Raw genomic sequence first — 16,290 nt, 5'->3', positions numbered from 1 at the left:
ATGAGAGTACTCAGCTCCTCCAGAGCCAATGTCTTTGCTGTTCGCATGTTATTTAGGTACAGTCTGTGTAAATCAGCCTCATAAGGAGAGTTTTTTATGAGGCTATTTAAAAATAAATCCTAGTATACAGACAGTGGCTACAATTTCCACTGATTGCCATGAAAGAAGTACTAAGTACCATTTGGAAGCAGAGTTTTAGAGAATGTAAAAAAGCAGAAATAGTCATAATGGAAGATACAGGAGAGTTTACACTGTAAATTCTAATAGCTCCTTCATCATAACCATGGCCTATTATCTAAATGTATAATAAAAACTTATTAAAAAACATATCTTGTGTGTTATATATCTGAAAAATATTTTGGAGAATATGTTTGTTGTCAGATTAATGTGTCCTTGTAATCTATGAAACAAGTGTTTCTTCTGTGTGTCTATTAAGATACTTATGAATCTGCAGTTTCATATGCATTCATAGATCTACACAATTGACTGGCCAAACAAGTGCTGTATGCCATGGATTTTAGCTCCAAAACAGCAGGCCTGTTATTTTAACACGAAATTCCTCCCAGGCCGCAGACGTGTACACCAGGTTTAATCCACAAGTTAATTATAATGACTGACTTACTTAGAAGCCTTCTGGGAAAAATTTAAAAAAATGGAAAAGACAGGTCAAATCTGCCACTGCTGCTGGGGCAGCAATAATTGCACTATTGCTGCATTATTGCTGCACTATTGCTGCATTATTGCTGCACTATTGCTGCATAACTGTTTTTCTGCATATCAGGAGTACTTGAATTGAAATGTTTCAAATGCACATGATCTTCATGGTCATTATTCCCAATGAGATGTTTTCAAATTGGCACATTTATCTACAACACAGTTTCCTTAAAATAATACTAAAAATTTTCTTATTTTAAAATTGCAGTAACTATTTACCTGAACCATTTGAAAGAATCCTATATTTTTGGTGCTGCTTAAAACAGCATTTTACTACTAATAATATCACAGCTATATTGCCAGCTAGGTTTGAAAGCCAGACCTCTTGCACAGCAGGTGTTCTGCTTGATTGCGTAAAATTAGTTTTCTTGCCAATAGGAACTACATGAAAGATTCCAAAATGATTTTGCTATCAATTAGAAGTGATGAAACATCTGGTTTCTTGCATCAACTGTTTTTGGGGTTTTTTTCAGCAGAATTTTGATTTTTTTAAAAACTGGAGGAGAACATTTATAATTCAACATTTCAACTAATAGCAGACCATTATTCTGTCCAAGTAAAAGTAAACAAGATATGTTATACAAAATTATATATGTCTTTAAAGAAAAAAAAAAAAAAGAAGCAAAAAACCAACAGTGTGACACTTTTGATAAAAACTGGTGAAAAACAGTCCCCCAAAGCTTTAGTATGTGTAGGTTGTGAGGAAATGTTAAAAAACAACAACAATAAGAAAAATAAAAACAAATCACAAACAACAAGCTCTGTTTGTGCTAAAACATATGTATGTACTTTGTAGAGCAAAGCATACAAACTAAGCCTCTATACATTTGGTGCAAAGAGAACGTAAACTGAACAGCACTGGCAGACTCACCTTCCTGGAGTACTTGAAAAAGTAGGGCCAACAATATTGTTCATATGACTAAACATCTCAAATATAGGTAGTCATTACACATTTTAAGTGACATCATTGGCTATTTCAGAATCAACCAGGAAGAATTTAACTACATTATTGAGAAATAAGTGGTTTTGCATGTAGATTTCCTGACTGTTTTCTAATAGCAGAAGTCTGAGCAAGTTGCAAATGATTCTGAAACATAATTCTTTTTTTTTCTTTTTTTGGTGATAAAAGCAGTAATTACACAAGTATCATTATCTTCCAGTAACTGTGAAAAGGATGCTAGATAATTTAGGAAGCTATTTTGGTTTTATTTTCACTCTAGAGATGCTTCTAATCTTTTACTGTTAGCTATCTGTTCTGCACCTGGTGAAATTGATAAGAAGCACTGTTGGGCAGGCAGATAAGTATGTGCCATATGAAAATAGAGTAAAAACACATTAGAATTTCAAACATGTTTGTCTTATATGTACATTTAAAAGTAAATCCATAACCACCCCCTTAGGTTCTTATGTGATTTAACATTACATTTAAGTCAATTCTTAAATTGTAACACTAGACTTGCAAAAAATGCTTTATGTCCACAAGAGCAGATTTTGATCTCTGCAAAATTAGGTAAAACCAGAATAATCCCAAAGATTTAACTGAATCAGAATTTAGCCCATAGGATTTATTAACAAATTGGAAAAAATATCTATAAATCCCTTGTCATGGCTGTTGCTTTAGAGGAGAAGATAAGGGATGTAAACATAGATAAGACCAATATTCATGGAAGAAAAAACCCTCACAACTTTTCCACTCTTGAGTTTATGTTTTAAATTATGAATTTTTATTAACTTTGTAATGGCTGTGAAAGCCATGTATAGTCTTAATTCTCATAAAAATTATTCAACTTTTTTAAACTCTTCAGATTCAGTATTTGATGTGCATGATACATCACAAGCTAAATCTGACTGTAGCATTCCACTTTATAAAGCTGTGTATCAACCAGAGCTATATTTTAAACTCAGGAATTTGGCTTTCAGTTTGTTATATTCAAGAAGTAAGATTTCACTGTCTTTTACCCACACTGAAGGTCCACATCCTCAAAATTAGAAGCCACTGTTATAAGTTTTGTCTCCAAAATATCTAGTTACCTTAGTTTTTCAGTTGCCCTATAACTCAATGACAGGCCTGGCCTTCCACTCAGTGCTAATTCAGAGGTTTAACTGATTTGGAAAAAAACCATAAAATGTAGGTCTCAGCCACTGTAAATCAAAGATAGCTTTCAAAAACTTTTTAAATAAAAATGCTTCAAGTTTCATCAGTTTTACAAAATTTTTTTACCATCTAATTCAGATTGTTTTGAAGGAAAAAAGATTTGTAAATGCAGCTCAAGTAATGCTTTTTTATGACTTCAAAAGCAAACAATTGTGTTTCACATAACCAGGAAAGAAATAGTTATTCTTGATCTATCTCATACTTTCCCCCTAAAACTTGTGCATACGTTTTAAGACATGTTTGGGAGTGTATATCACTATTTTAGATGCTTAGGGCATCACACCTGGCCTCCTCTACAAGAGGACATGTTTCCAGGTCCTGTGTCCTACCTGTGAGGCCCAAGCAAGTGATTCAGATACTTTGCACTAGAAAATCTATCTAGGTACTTGAGTAGCTTGAGAGCAGCCTTCCAGGTTTTGTAATGCATGAAAAGACATCTGAGTTGTGCTTCTTATTTCTAGAGCATAACTGTGCTGAGGGTTCCCATATGCACCTTTTCTGGGAATCATTCTCCAGAGTAACTGTCTTCCTGGGCTTGTCTCTGCCTTTGGACAACAGAGGGAGAACAAGGCAGCAAAGGAGTCTGGAATAAGGAATTGTGCATCTGTTCCAAGTTACATCTCCAACTAAAATTCTTCCTGTGTGAGTATGTACCAAACACCAGGAAGAAAGCAGTAGATAGAGGACTGAAAAAGATGTAAGGCCTCATGCCTAAGAGTTCAACAAGTGGGGTATGCAGCAATCAAACATTCAATTAATATGTTTACCTACTTAATCCATCAGAAGTTTCTGATTATAAGTTCTTCCTGGTTGCACTGAGAGTGGATGGGGCGCATGCCAGACCCAAGCCTAGTGCCATGAAACACAGGAAGTGGAAACACACACTGGAAGCAAGAAGTGCACTGAGCCTTCCTGGTAGGATCCTCACCAGAAAGGAAACATCAGGGACATCATGATACTGCTTCATATCATGTTTTGGTTCAAAAAGAAAAACACAGTTCTTGGCTGTTCCAGCCCCTTCACCAGACTTTACTAAAAATGTTGCAGTCCATGGTAAGAGTAAGAAATCACCTGATAAATGACTGATAAAACATAAATGAGAGCAAAAGCCATTTGAGCTGTCATCACAGGGAAGTGGGAGCACCAAAACAGTTAGGTGGATTACTCAAGAGCTAAAAAAGGCAGGAGCTCCACTTGGTAAGGAGCTTTGCTGTAAAAAAAATGAAAGTCTGTGCTTTATCTGAATCCCATCCTCAGGATTCCAATGAAAACACACACACACACAAAGATCCATGTTTAAAAGAGGAACCTCCTACAGCTGTAGCAAACACAGGGATAAATATTTCACTTGTCTTGCTGTATACTCAATGCCCATGTAGAGAAATACAACTTCGCAGCGCTTCAGCCTCATCTCAGTTCTGTACAGAAAGTATCAACCGAGATTGTCACAAACAGAAAGTACATCCATACTGACCAAGAAGAGGGCAAGAAGAACCAAATGGCAGGGTCTTTGCCAGCCAATTAAAAAAGCTTGCTTTCTTCTTTCTCATTCTACTTTGTTTGTTTGTCTGTCTGTGTTCTGAATTGTAGCCATTCTGCACAGAGGCCTGTGCAGTGTACCAGCATAAATTTAAAATGCCTTCACTCCCTCCACACCTCAGGTGCCGAGGTAATGGAACAACACTTTGAAGAGAAAATGCTGCCAATGGGACATACAGGCAACTCTGGATGAGCCCAGATGATTCTCAAAATTGCAGGAACCAAAGGGTAAAGGGGAAGGAAGGTCTGAGCTCAGATTAGCCGAAAGAACTAATTTCAAGAGACAAGGGGATTATCACACAAAGACCAGCAGTTGCAGGTGGAATTACTTGTAACTGAAATGGAAGTATGCTTGTTGGCCTTGTGTATAAAACATGAGGTCAGCTACATACACCTTAAGTGCTAGGCATATGTAAAGGCACCACTTTAATGAATCCTGCCAGCAGCTTGGAAGAGACCAGGCTTTGGGGTGCCTTGGCCATGTTAAAACACATTTGTTCCATTGAAAAGCACAAACGTCTTGCTAATTCTCTCTTTTCCTGTTGCAGGTCATATTTATTAGACCACCCCAAATTTGTATAGTCAAGATGCCTTTAATCATCAGGGGAAGGAGGGAGGAAAGAATGAAAGGAGAAAGAGGAAATTAAACCAACGCTAAGTAAAGCCATTGTCTGATTCCAGGCCATGAAGAGAGTAATAAATGTCTTCCATGCATTTTCATAGAACAAATTGTTTGTTTGTTTGTTTGTTTCAATAGGGTGCACATGGAAGGCATAAATAGCATTGAAGTTTAGGGGATCTTTACTATTTAATTCAGTCTATAGGACTGCATGCATACCTTGACGTTCATTGTGCTTTATATAAACTGCCCCAAAAACTTTGCCTCTCAATTTTTGTGTCAGTGTAATAAATGTCTGGGTTTTTTTGGTTTTTTTGTTTTTTTTTTTTTCATTTAGTCTTCCCCCTGCCTGCCAGAAATAAACAGTTAATTTATTTTTGTATGAGTAAAGAGTCATTCAGTTGGGAAGTTAACTAAGAGACATTTTTGAGAAACTGCTTTTCAACACAATGCTCTATTATGTTATACATCATGTAATTTAATAATCATACTCTTTTGAGGGTCTATATGCATGTCTTATCTATGTGTAAAATGAGTTCTAGAAACTACTAATACTTCTATCAAACACCAGAAACTCACAAAAAATATTTAGCGTAAGATTTTTTTTCTTTTCTTCTCTCATAAAAACATAATTTCTTTGTTTAATGCTATATAGCTAACAGAAATTAAATCCCTGTAACACTCTTCTGTTTTCCCTTAATACTTTTTATTCTATGTTAACTTGGGAGAGGAATGAGGCAAAGGGATGAAATAATTTATATAAAAAAAATTAGATGAAACAGGAAAAGGACTTCTCTTTTGCTCTTCTGTTTAGGACATAAATTCTTATATCACTGTCTTTCATCCTTTAATCTTCTGTGGGCTAAAATGACAATGCTGTTAAATGCATTACACACTGAATTTTGAGGGGTTTTGGGGGGTTTTGGTGTTTGGATTTTTTTTGGTAGCTGTTGTTGTTATTGAATTGGAATTGGTTATCTGATGGTGTGCTCAATCACATTATGGACATGCAACCTGATTTTTCATCAGCCAGCCATTAATAAAATCCCTACAGCATGAATTGACCTGTAGGCAACGATTTCAGTCTGCAATAAAACATCTCTAAATTTGTCCACCACCTTGAAGCCAGAAAAGTGTCATTTCCAGGTGCAAACAATGCTTTGCAATGTGTGTTTACGACATTTTGCAATGTGTATATTCATAACCATTCAATTCAAGCCAGCCACCTTTGTCTTTAATTCGTAACATAAAAGAGAGAGTCTCACAGGAAAATCTCTTGCTAGATTAAAAAAAAGGCATATCTTTATTCTGTTTGTTTTGAAAATCCAACTATATTAAGACTAAGCAGGTAGGCATGTCATTCTGAATTTCAATATTTTCATTAAAATGCAAAAAAAACTGGGATAAAATCACACTAACCAAGTGACAAGCTAAAATATGTAGCGTTACATTGCAAAGCAAGCCCGCCTGTCATATCTGGCAGAGGGGTCTTGGCATCCATTCTACTTTTGTCTGCATTTCTCATCCCATCATCAATGAAGCTTACAACAGCCACTGAAATCACAGAGTAGAAGCATTTGTAAATTTGAATTCATAAGTAAACTGCATCTGAAATCTTTATAAATTGAAAAACATGTATAGAACATTTACGTATATACTTTGGTACCCAGATGCAACTATGACAGATACCCGAGCAACTGTGTTAACGAATTGACATTACAATGTCAAACTGATGGTAGAACCATATTTTTAGACAGAAGAGAAATGTCTCTGTGGTCTGAACAGTAATGGAGTCTGACCACATGTTATAAAACAAAGCTTTTTTGAGGCAGTAGGAAAGATGAGCAACAATGCAACGCCCATATGGCGACTCACCCAATCACCATTAGCAAGCAGAGGATCGTAAGTGATGTCATGGCTCCAGTGGACTGCCAGCAACACGTGGTGTCCAAGTCATGTGGCAGCAACAGCCAATCATGCAAATGCCTTTTGAATGTGAGCAAAAGTTACACTGCCCCTTTGGCTCCACCAGTGGTGGTGTGATCAGAGAGAAGCATACTCTACATGAATAATGTGGGTGGCATCCTGCCTATGCTGCTGATGTCAGGCAGAGGGCAGGGTGTTGGCAGTCTGTCTATGCTGCTGGTACTGGTCAAGGAGCAGGGTGTCAGGAGGTAGGGTATCAGTCTTTTTCACATTTTCTTCTTCACACATCACTTCAGTATTTTCACATTTAGTAAATACAAATTTTTTAAAAGGTGAACACTGAAACCACTAAATACATAACAAAAATACTACACTATCCCAGCACATATTAAGAACTGGTATTATCTGAACTGTCAGGTTGGTTTCATACTATACAGAATCCTGTGTTATAGATATGTATAGAAACATTATTGCCTTAATTTGGCAAAGGACTTAAGTCTGTATCTTGTATTGAACAGTGAGAGGCTTTCCAAACTGTGACGATTTATGTTTGTAAAAATGCCACCTGCTTAAATGCTCTGCTGAATGGGGTTCTACAAAAACACCCCACAAGAACTAATTATCACAGCAGTAAAACTCACTGGTCCTGAATCTCCATGCAAGGTCCTCAGCAGTTGATAACCAGGATCTTAATGCCTGCTGTGTAGTAAAATACACCCTACTCACTGTCTATCACTTCTGTGTACCTCCTTTGGAAAATACTTCTGCCATGTCTTTTATTAAAGTGTGCAATCTATTTACGCATCTTCTTAGAAGTTTTTTTTCAATGATTGAAATTTATAGCCTTCATCCTTTCCAGTCAGTATCTGGTGTTCAGTCTGCTTTTTCTGGGAAATATCAATGAAAAGATAATGAGAATACAATATGGGAAACCTTCAGGCTTCTTGGATGACCCTCACATGTTTAAGAGCAAATCTTGGCAAAAGTAAAGGAAATCACCCAGATGACCATTGATCTTTTGCCAGGACAGTTATATTGAAACTAGTGTAACTTGGTGATACAACTTGATCTTTGATAACATTTAGCTGCAAAGTACTGTTTACAGGACTGTGAGACCTGGCAGAATGTCACTCACATATTGGTATTGTTCTTTTCTCTCAAGTCAGCACTGCAGGACACTGCTAGTCAACCTCTCCTTCTATCTCAAGTAAATTGAACTGGGGAGTCCCACAGGGTTCAATCCCGTAACTTATTCTGTTCCAGCCTCTTTCTGTCAATAGATGTAGATCTGTGGATCTGGGGAAATTCTGAGGTTGTGCATCTTTTTGTTTGACCCAGACAGTGTTTTCTTTCTTCAGGATCTTTTCAGTCTGGCAGAGGTTGATGCCTGGATGCTACCCAGTTGGCTGAAGTTCAACCCAGATAAGGCATCTGTTATAGCAACTAGTGGAGGGAAACACTTTGTTTCACTGGCAATGCACTAAGCTTCTCAGATCAGGATTTGTGTCCAATCAGTGTCAAAGTACCCCAGTGCCATGGGGGAGGCGTTACAGAATCACCACACCTTCGACATTACTTCTTTGACTCTGTGATCCATTTACCTCTTATTTTTAATGCTTGACTTCCTTCTACTGATGGTCTGATTCAACTCCCGGGAGTCCTTTGGTTACCTCCAGTGGGGATTGGATGAGGTTCTGTCCAGAGAGCCCCTTCTTTCAGTCTGATTTAGCTGTTACCTCCTGCATGAGGTTGGGGAGAGAGACAATGTTCCACCTGGGCTCTGCAATGTTTGCAGCATACTGAGGCATGCATGTGAAGTTGAAACTGCCAACCACAGGCTAAAAGCCAAAGTTATCCTAAAAACAAATTCCAGGCTTGACTTCCTACCATGTCGGAGGCGGTTATCTCATGGGAAAAAATCATCAGAGAGGTAAAAGCCAGGCACTCTCTGGAATTGACTTGAAACAGAATCATATTCACCTATGACCATGTCTACACCTAGACAGAGTTCCAAATGACATCTCTTTGCTCTGGCTTTCTGCTGATGGTGAACTGTAATACCCCAGGCATTTAGCCAACTGCTCACTTCTTTCAGTGTTCTCTCTTTCTTTAGAGCTTCAAACACAGATGAGGGCATAGAATCTTGCCTTTTTGTTATAAAATATTACTGGCACAATTTCAGGCATATAAAAGTGCACCTAACTGTCACGTATAATAAAGAGTACATTTGTCTTCAAATATATTATTTTTCAGATGTTTTAAGAAAACCTATAAAAAAGGTGGATTACGATAGTTACTGTATTAAGTTATGAAGATCTTTTAACCTTTTTTAAAGAAAGGAAAATCCTATGCTTTCACTTTTGATAACAGTATCGATCCCTTTTCTCCATTATCCTGTATGTCATGCAGTCGCAGAAGAATTAATTCAGCTCACTAAACATTAGATATTCAGTGTGATTTGAGATGTTGTGAGGTACTGAAACGTCTACATGAGACTGGTGGATATGACTGAAGTCTTCTGGGAGACGTATTTGCTTCTTGAAGGCTGAAAGCCAGAATGACTACTATGACATTGAAAAAATATAGGTAAAAATTCAAACAATTCAAAAGTTAGGCAAATGGATAACCTTTATGCCTTTTCATAGAATCATAGAATCATTAAGGTTGGAAAAGATCCTTAAGATCATTGAGTTCAACTGTTAACCTAGCACTGCCAAGTCCACCAATAAACCATGTCCTTAAGCACCATGTCTACCCGTCTTTTAAATACCTCCAGGGATGAAGACTCAACCACTTCCCTGGGCAGCCTGTTCCAATGCCTGACCACCCTTTCGGTGAAGAAGTTTTTCCTAATATCCAATCTAAACTTCCCCTGGCGCAGCTTGAGGCCGTTTTCTCTTGTCCTATCACTTGTTACTTGGCAGAAGAGACCGACCCCCACCTCGCTACAACCTCCTTTCAGGTAGTTGTACAAAGCAGTAAGATCTCCCCTTAGCCTCCTCTTCTCCAGACTAAACAACCCCAGCTCCCTCAGCCGCTCCTCATAAGACTTGTGCTCTAGACCCTTCACCAACTTTGTTGCCCTTCTTTGGACATGCTCCAGCACCTTGATGTCCTTCTTGTACTGAGGGGTCTAAAACTGAACACAGGATTCGAGGTGCGGCCTCACCAGTGCCCAGTACAGGGGGACGATCACTTCCCTGGTCCTGCTGGCCACACTATTCCTGATAGAAGCCAGGATGCCATTGGCCTTCTTGGCCACCTGAGCACACTGCTGGCTCATGCTCAGGTGGCTGTCAACCAGCACCCCCAGGTCCTTTTCTGCCAGACAGCTCTCCAGCCACTCCTCCCCAAGCCTGTAGTGTTGCATGGGGTTGTTGTGACCCAAGTGCAGGACCCGGCACTGAGCCTTGTTGAATCTCATACAGCTGGCCCTAGCCCAACGATCCAGCCTGTCCAGATCCCTCTGGAGGGCCCTCCTACCTTCAGGCAGATCAACGCTTCTGCCCAACTTGGTGTCATCTGCAAACTTAGTGAGGGTGCACTCAATCCCCTCATCCAGATCATCAATGAAGATATTGAACAGAACCGGCCCAAACACTGAGCCCTGGGGAACACCACTCGTGACTGACCGCCAACTGGATTTGACTCCATTAACCACCACTATTCCTTTGATTGTTTTGAAACATCTAGTCATGATGTATTTTAAAGTGGGGCAGTTTTAGTGGTGATGTTAATTAAACCCAACTAGTGATGTAAAACTGCTCAGTTTTTAATTTGTGTCCTGAAATAAGATTAATTTATTCTGACTTAGATGTTTACAGTGTAAATTTCAACATCCAAGAGAGGTCTTTAAATATAGTCAATGAAGAGAAATAAAGCACTACTTGGACAAGAATCATCAGACTTGTTTTAAGCATCTTTTCAGGATGACGAGAATCACTCTTTATGTCATACCGTGATATCTTTGCCTCTTTCAAGCTTTCCTCCCCAAACTTCCCCTTGGTCCTACCAAATGAATAACCAGTGCTGGAGGATCTGCTATGGCTGTCCTGAATGTGAATTTGAAATTCTGAACAAATCAGAGAGATTGAGATATTATTCAATGCTGTTCTCAAAATCAGAGTAGAAGAGCAAGTTTTCTCAAAGGAGATGAAAAATCAAATCACAAAGTTCCAGAAATCAATGCTATATATTTTTTGGACACATCAACATGCGACCCTGTCCCGATCCAATATCGGGAAAGTTTTGTTATGATCCCAAGGATGAGATTAAGATACTGAAACCGGTCAGATGTCGTACAACCTTTTTTTGTTGGAAAGCGGAGGGAAGGCCAGGAGGGAAGGGGAAGGGGACCGGAGAGAGAGAGGGAGAGTTGAAAGAGAGAGAGAGTCTATCACCACCACTTCGAGTCCAATGATCCTCTACTGGCTCCGTCCCACGTCTTCAATCGTCACACGCTTCGTCGAGGCTGGGGTACGGGAAGCCCCACAGCAAGTCATCATCATCTTCTTTTTTTCCTTCTTTGTTGAGGAGCGCGTGCTCCTTATAGAGGGGTTCTTGCGCATGCGCAGATCGCAAATGTGTACGTGCGGTTTGTCACGGCCGTGCTGTCCCTGCCTCCGCTCTTTTCGCGCCTTTAGTCCCTGCGCAGGCGCACGAGGTTGTTCTTTCTCAAAGCTGTGGAGAAGAGGGTCTTCTCGAAGCGTGACGCTGGATGGCGCTACAGCGGCAATGTCGGGACAAAACCGCATTTGGTACCGGTTCTCTACAGACCCTTCTACCTGCATCCGTTGCAAAATTTGTGACATCATTGCCTTTTCATGCTGCCCTGGTACTTTGATTTACTTTCCTTTTTTTTTCTTTAGCTTCTTTGAACACAAATTGTTTTTTGAAGAGTTCACCAATGGTCTCACCTAAAAGTTTGTTCAGTTTCAAGATGGTGTCTTTTCTTAACCAATAGAAATACTTAAAATAGATTTATGTGTGTTGTGTGTTTAACTAGATGAGATACCTTGGGTAGAAAGCGTAGATAGTTTTCCTATATATGTGTATCACATCTTAAGCTGTCAGCACCATACCAAAAATAGTCTAACCGGGATGTAATGATGGTGGTTTACAAAGTGTTCATCTTTAATGCTATATAAAGGCAAAACTGCTGTAATTGGGTGAAATTATGATTCATCAAGTCTTCCAGAAAAAAAAATATTGTTTTGTCATTTTCATTCCAGTCTATGACTGTATTGGCAACATGATCAAAAACTAAGACAGACATACATGTTGCCTTTCCTTCTTTCTCCAAAGTCTATCTTCAGTCTATCTTCTGATACGTGAGTTGGAGATCTCTAGAGTTATGTAATCCTGCTCCAGCAAGAAGACCCCAGTTGATAATAATCCTCCACTACACAGTCAGTCTTCAAAGCAGGATGGTTTTGAATGAGCACAAAAGACTGGACAATAGTCTAGCACAGAGACACCTTTGCTACCAAATTACATATTGGGAGAAGAGGATGCTTACTAAATACCACAGGTGGCAAGAGATTGTAGGGAAGATCGTTGCAATGTCAGAAGTGTGCCTTTTGCTCTTAGTGCCTATTTTTGTCTTTTTTTTTTCACTTACTGTTGAGTGCTACTAAACCTCCCAGCTGTTCTATTACATGATGTACTGTGCTAACAAACAATACTGTTGGAAGGCTGTGTTTTTTTAAGCCACCAACTTCAAGTGTGATTGCAGCTCACAGTATGTGGTAAGCATAGCAAGGTTCTTAAAAGCACTAAAGGTGATTAACTGCCGCCTCCTTCGTCAGCACATTAGTCAAAAGTAATCTTACAAATATTCGAGGCAGGCTAACATCTAGCTTCTGCTCTTGTGGATACAGCATTGGTGACAGTGTTTGACTTGGCAAGCTCAGTAGTGTTTGCTGTCAGAGTAGTATCCTGTGCCAATAGCGTGTTGCACTCCAAATAGTGCAGTCTACATCAACTGCTTAAAGGACTACAGTGCTGTCATTCTTAGCCTGACTTTGCCAATGACTTCTGTGAATTGCTTACAGCAACATTTTTCCGGTGTGATATAGATTCTATTTTCAAATTTCATTTATGCTTAGATTCACAAAAGCTCCTAGGTACCCAAAGCAGCACTTTCACAGAATTCAAGCAACACAGTCCAGCTACAACTCCTCCTCTCAGGTGCTTGGAAAGTTATAGATGCCCATATTTTCACTACCTTTGGAAACCAAATATGTACTCCTGTACACATATGGGCACTTATATCATGGTTAGGCATTGTAGTTTCCTGTTTATTTCTCTCATAAACCTATTTCTTATATTACCTATCTCCATAAGTAATTTTTATAGCAATGAACTCACCACAAAAGTGAAGAAATCACACCCACACCTTAAAGCATGTCACTGCAGTAATAGATGTAATATTTCTAAGAACAGAGGGAGAAAGCAAGAAAAGATAGGCATGACTGTAGATAAAAGAGGCCCTAACTAGGAAGATGAGACTTGCATTCTGATCCCTGTTTCTAACATAACTTCTCCATTTTCTCTAAAACCAGCACTGAAGAACACTCAGAGTAGGGGCAAGTTTCTCTTAATCTCATGTCACTGACAAAAGTCCTCAAAAGTAATCATGATGCTTCTGCTTTCCCATCACCCAAACCTTGATTTCCTTCACACATCTTTTGTGAGAGAGCTTTCTCCAGGAGTCTTTACAAACCCAACTGCAGTAGGAGTGAGAGAATGTGAGGTTGAATACCAAACTAATAGCATCCCATGTCAGTGTGTCTTCTCAGAAGACATTTAGTTATGCACAGGGTTTGGCAGTGTGCAAGTCATGATTTTGGAGATCTTGGCAGCGTCAAAATTTGGACTTCAGGATATACACATAGGTGAACATGAGCACAAATTTCATACAGGCACCAAAACTGTTTAAAAGTTTTCAAAAAAATGGCGCCCTGAGTTTACATACATCTTCTATATGAAAAAAATGTCCTCCTTATATGGCATGCAGATACTGCAGTCATTAAATTGTCTAAAGCATATAGATGTCTGGCTCTTCAACTGTAGAATAGGTATGGTAGCAGCAAAAATTGATATTACTCTTTGTTTTCTCCTCATTTCCTATACTGGCCTCTGGAACACTATCTGTAGGTTATAAAGCAGCACAAGGAAGAGATTTTAAATAATAAACAGTGGAAGAAATACCTAAAATCACTGTTTTCATTTGGGTGCAGCACAGAGTTGCTGCACCTTGAATTAGCTCACAAACAGAGGATAAATCTGTGAGTATTCAGGAGGGATGCATCCAGATTTTCAGCTTACAATTCTCTCACGTAAAAGAGAGATGAAAAACTAGACTCCATAAACCAGGAAAGGTATGGTTAACACCTTTTTCTAGAATGCTGTCTTCTCTCCCCCCAGTAACTGCTAAGATCTCTAATAAATAGCTTAAATAACACAAACAGTATCAGAACATGAGCAATCCTCTCTGTACCAAGCAGCTGAATTGTCATGGTGCAATACTGCAGCCTCACTTCTCATGTCACTGTATATTCACTACTTCTCTCTTTTCTACAAGAAAAATGTCTAGGGGATGGAACCTCTGGTCCACTGGTCTTGCTCACATGCTTGGTATAATACAGTTCAGTATCAAAAAGCAGCCATTTCTGTATTGTTCTCTTATCCTGTCACTCCCTCATTGCCGATGGCACTCAGCCCTTCCAGTTAGTAACTGCATTATATACCCCACCTTAATAAAAAAGGAACTCAACTTTAAAAATTAAACTATTCTCTTATCAAGACAACCATTTCAAAGGTGCTAAAATTTGTGCACATCCTGTGAATAAAATCTCGCTTTTCTATGTAACTGGCCTTCCCTGAACTTATAGGACATTCAGCTTCAATTTCTCACATCTTCACATTCATTTAATCTCTTATATTGTGACCAAATAGGCCGCAGATGAGAGAACATTCTGTTACTTAATTGTTCCTGCAAATTCTTTTATTCTCCTTGGGGATGATATAGTAAATGATAGAACTAAAGTGATGTTCCTATCTTGGCAATCAAAGATGCAACAAATTAGTATCCATGAAGAAACTTGACAATTCAAACTATAGAACAAAATCTTGGTCTGTGAATCATCAAGGGTTTCATTCTTTTCATTCAATGGGCCTGAAAAATTCAGAAGTATTTACAATAGATGTGAGGGCTTTAATGCTTCAACATTCTATTTGTCAACTTAATCGAAATGCATTGATCAATGTAAAGAGTTAAATCACTGTACAGAAAATAGATATTAGAGTACTTTATAGCATCTGCTATTTTTTTTTATTTCCATAAATGGTCTACTGATTATTGTTAAATATCCTATGCACATGTTTAAACTGATGACGCTTTAATTTACTTCAGTTTGTGTTAACATGAATGAGAAGATATTATAAGATGCCTTTAATTGAGTTCAAATTGGTTGACTGGACATAAAATGATGCTAAATGAAATTTTAGTTTACAGCTAAGTAGTTTATTATTTGGCTGTAAACCAAATTGGTTCAAATTGTTAAAAGTTAAACATCAAAACAAGTGAAGGTGAAAATGGAAAGCAAGTTAACTGCTTCTGGTGTGTGAATTCATATTTTTTGCTTCTGTTTGTACTGTACTTGTTGATAATATCAGTACAATGAACTTAAGAAAAATATCTTAGATGAGAAATTAGATTTATGACCACAATAATAGAATTATTTTTGGTGCAGTGAACCTTTCTACCTTTACTGAAGTAGAGGCTTCCTTAAGAGTAAATATATTAACATCTACACAATATTGAATATCATGATCTGAACCCTTGATATTGTTTCTCAAACAGTAACTATTACCGATTATGGAGAGGAAGAAAACATATTAATTAGTGTTTCATCTAAGTACCCTATGGGTATAGCATTAGGATATATTTGCAGTTAGTACATAAACCAACACCCAATCAGACTGTTCTGACATCATCTGTGTTGAAAATATTTTAAAACATAACTGTTATAGCTAGTTGTTCTCTGCTTTGCACATTGTATGGTACTTACAACTGCACAAATTAGGTGTGAGAAGTAGATGATAGCATTAGGAAGTCATGGGACTGTGGAGGGAAGGGTGACTTTTCTTGTCCTTGGTCAAACTGTACTTTCTTTCTGTAATGTGAGAGGACAAGGGAGGCCACATCACTGCTAAAAAGTAGTGCTTGTGTTCCCTGGGGGCACACTCTGACACCAGAACAGTTTCTCACATTCACTACTCTGGAGTATCCTGTCAAGTAGATACCCTGGAGATTCCACTGTTTTTTAAAAAA

Source organism: Platalea leucorodia (assembly GCF_965183815.1).
Source record: "Platalea leucorodia genome assembly, chromosome: 4".
NCBI classification, from domain to species: Eukaryota; Metazoa; Chordata; class Aves; order Pelecaniformes; family Threskiornithidae; genus Platalea; species Platalea leucorodia.
The sequence above is the reverse complement of the archived record's forward strand: the minus strand, read 5'-3'. Positions refer to the sequence as shown.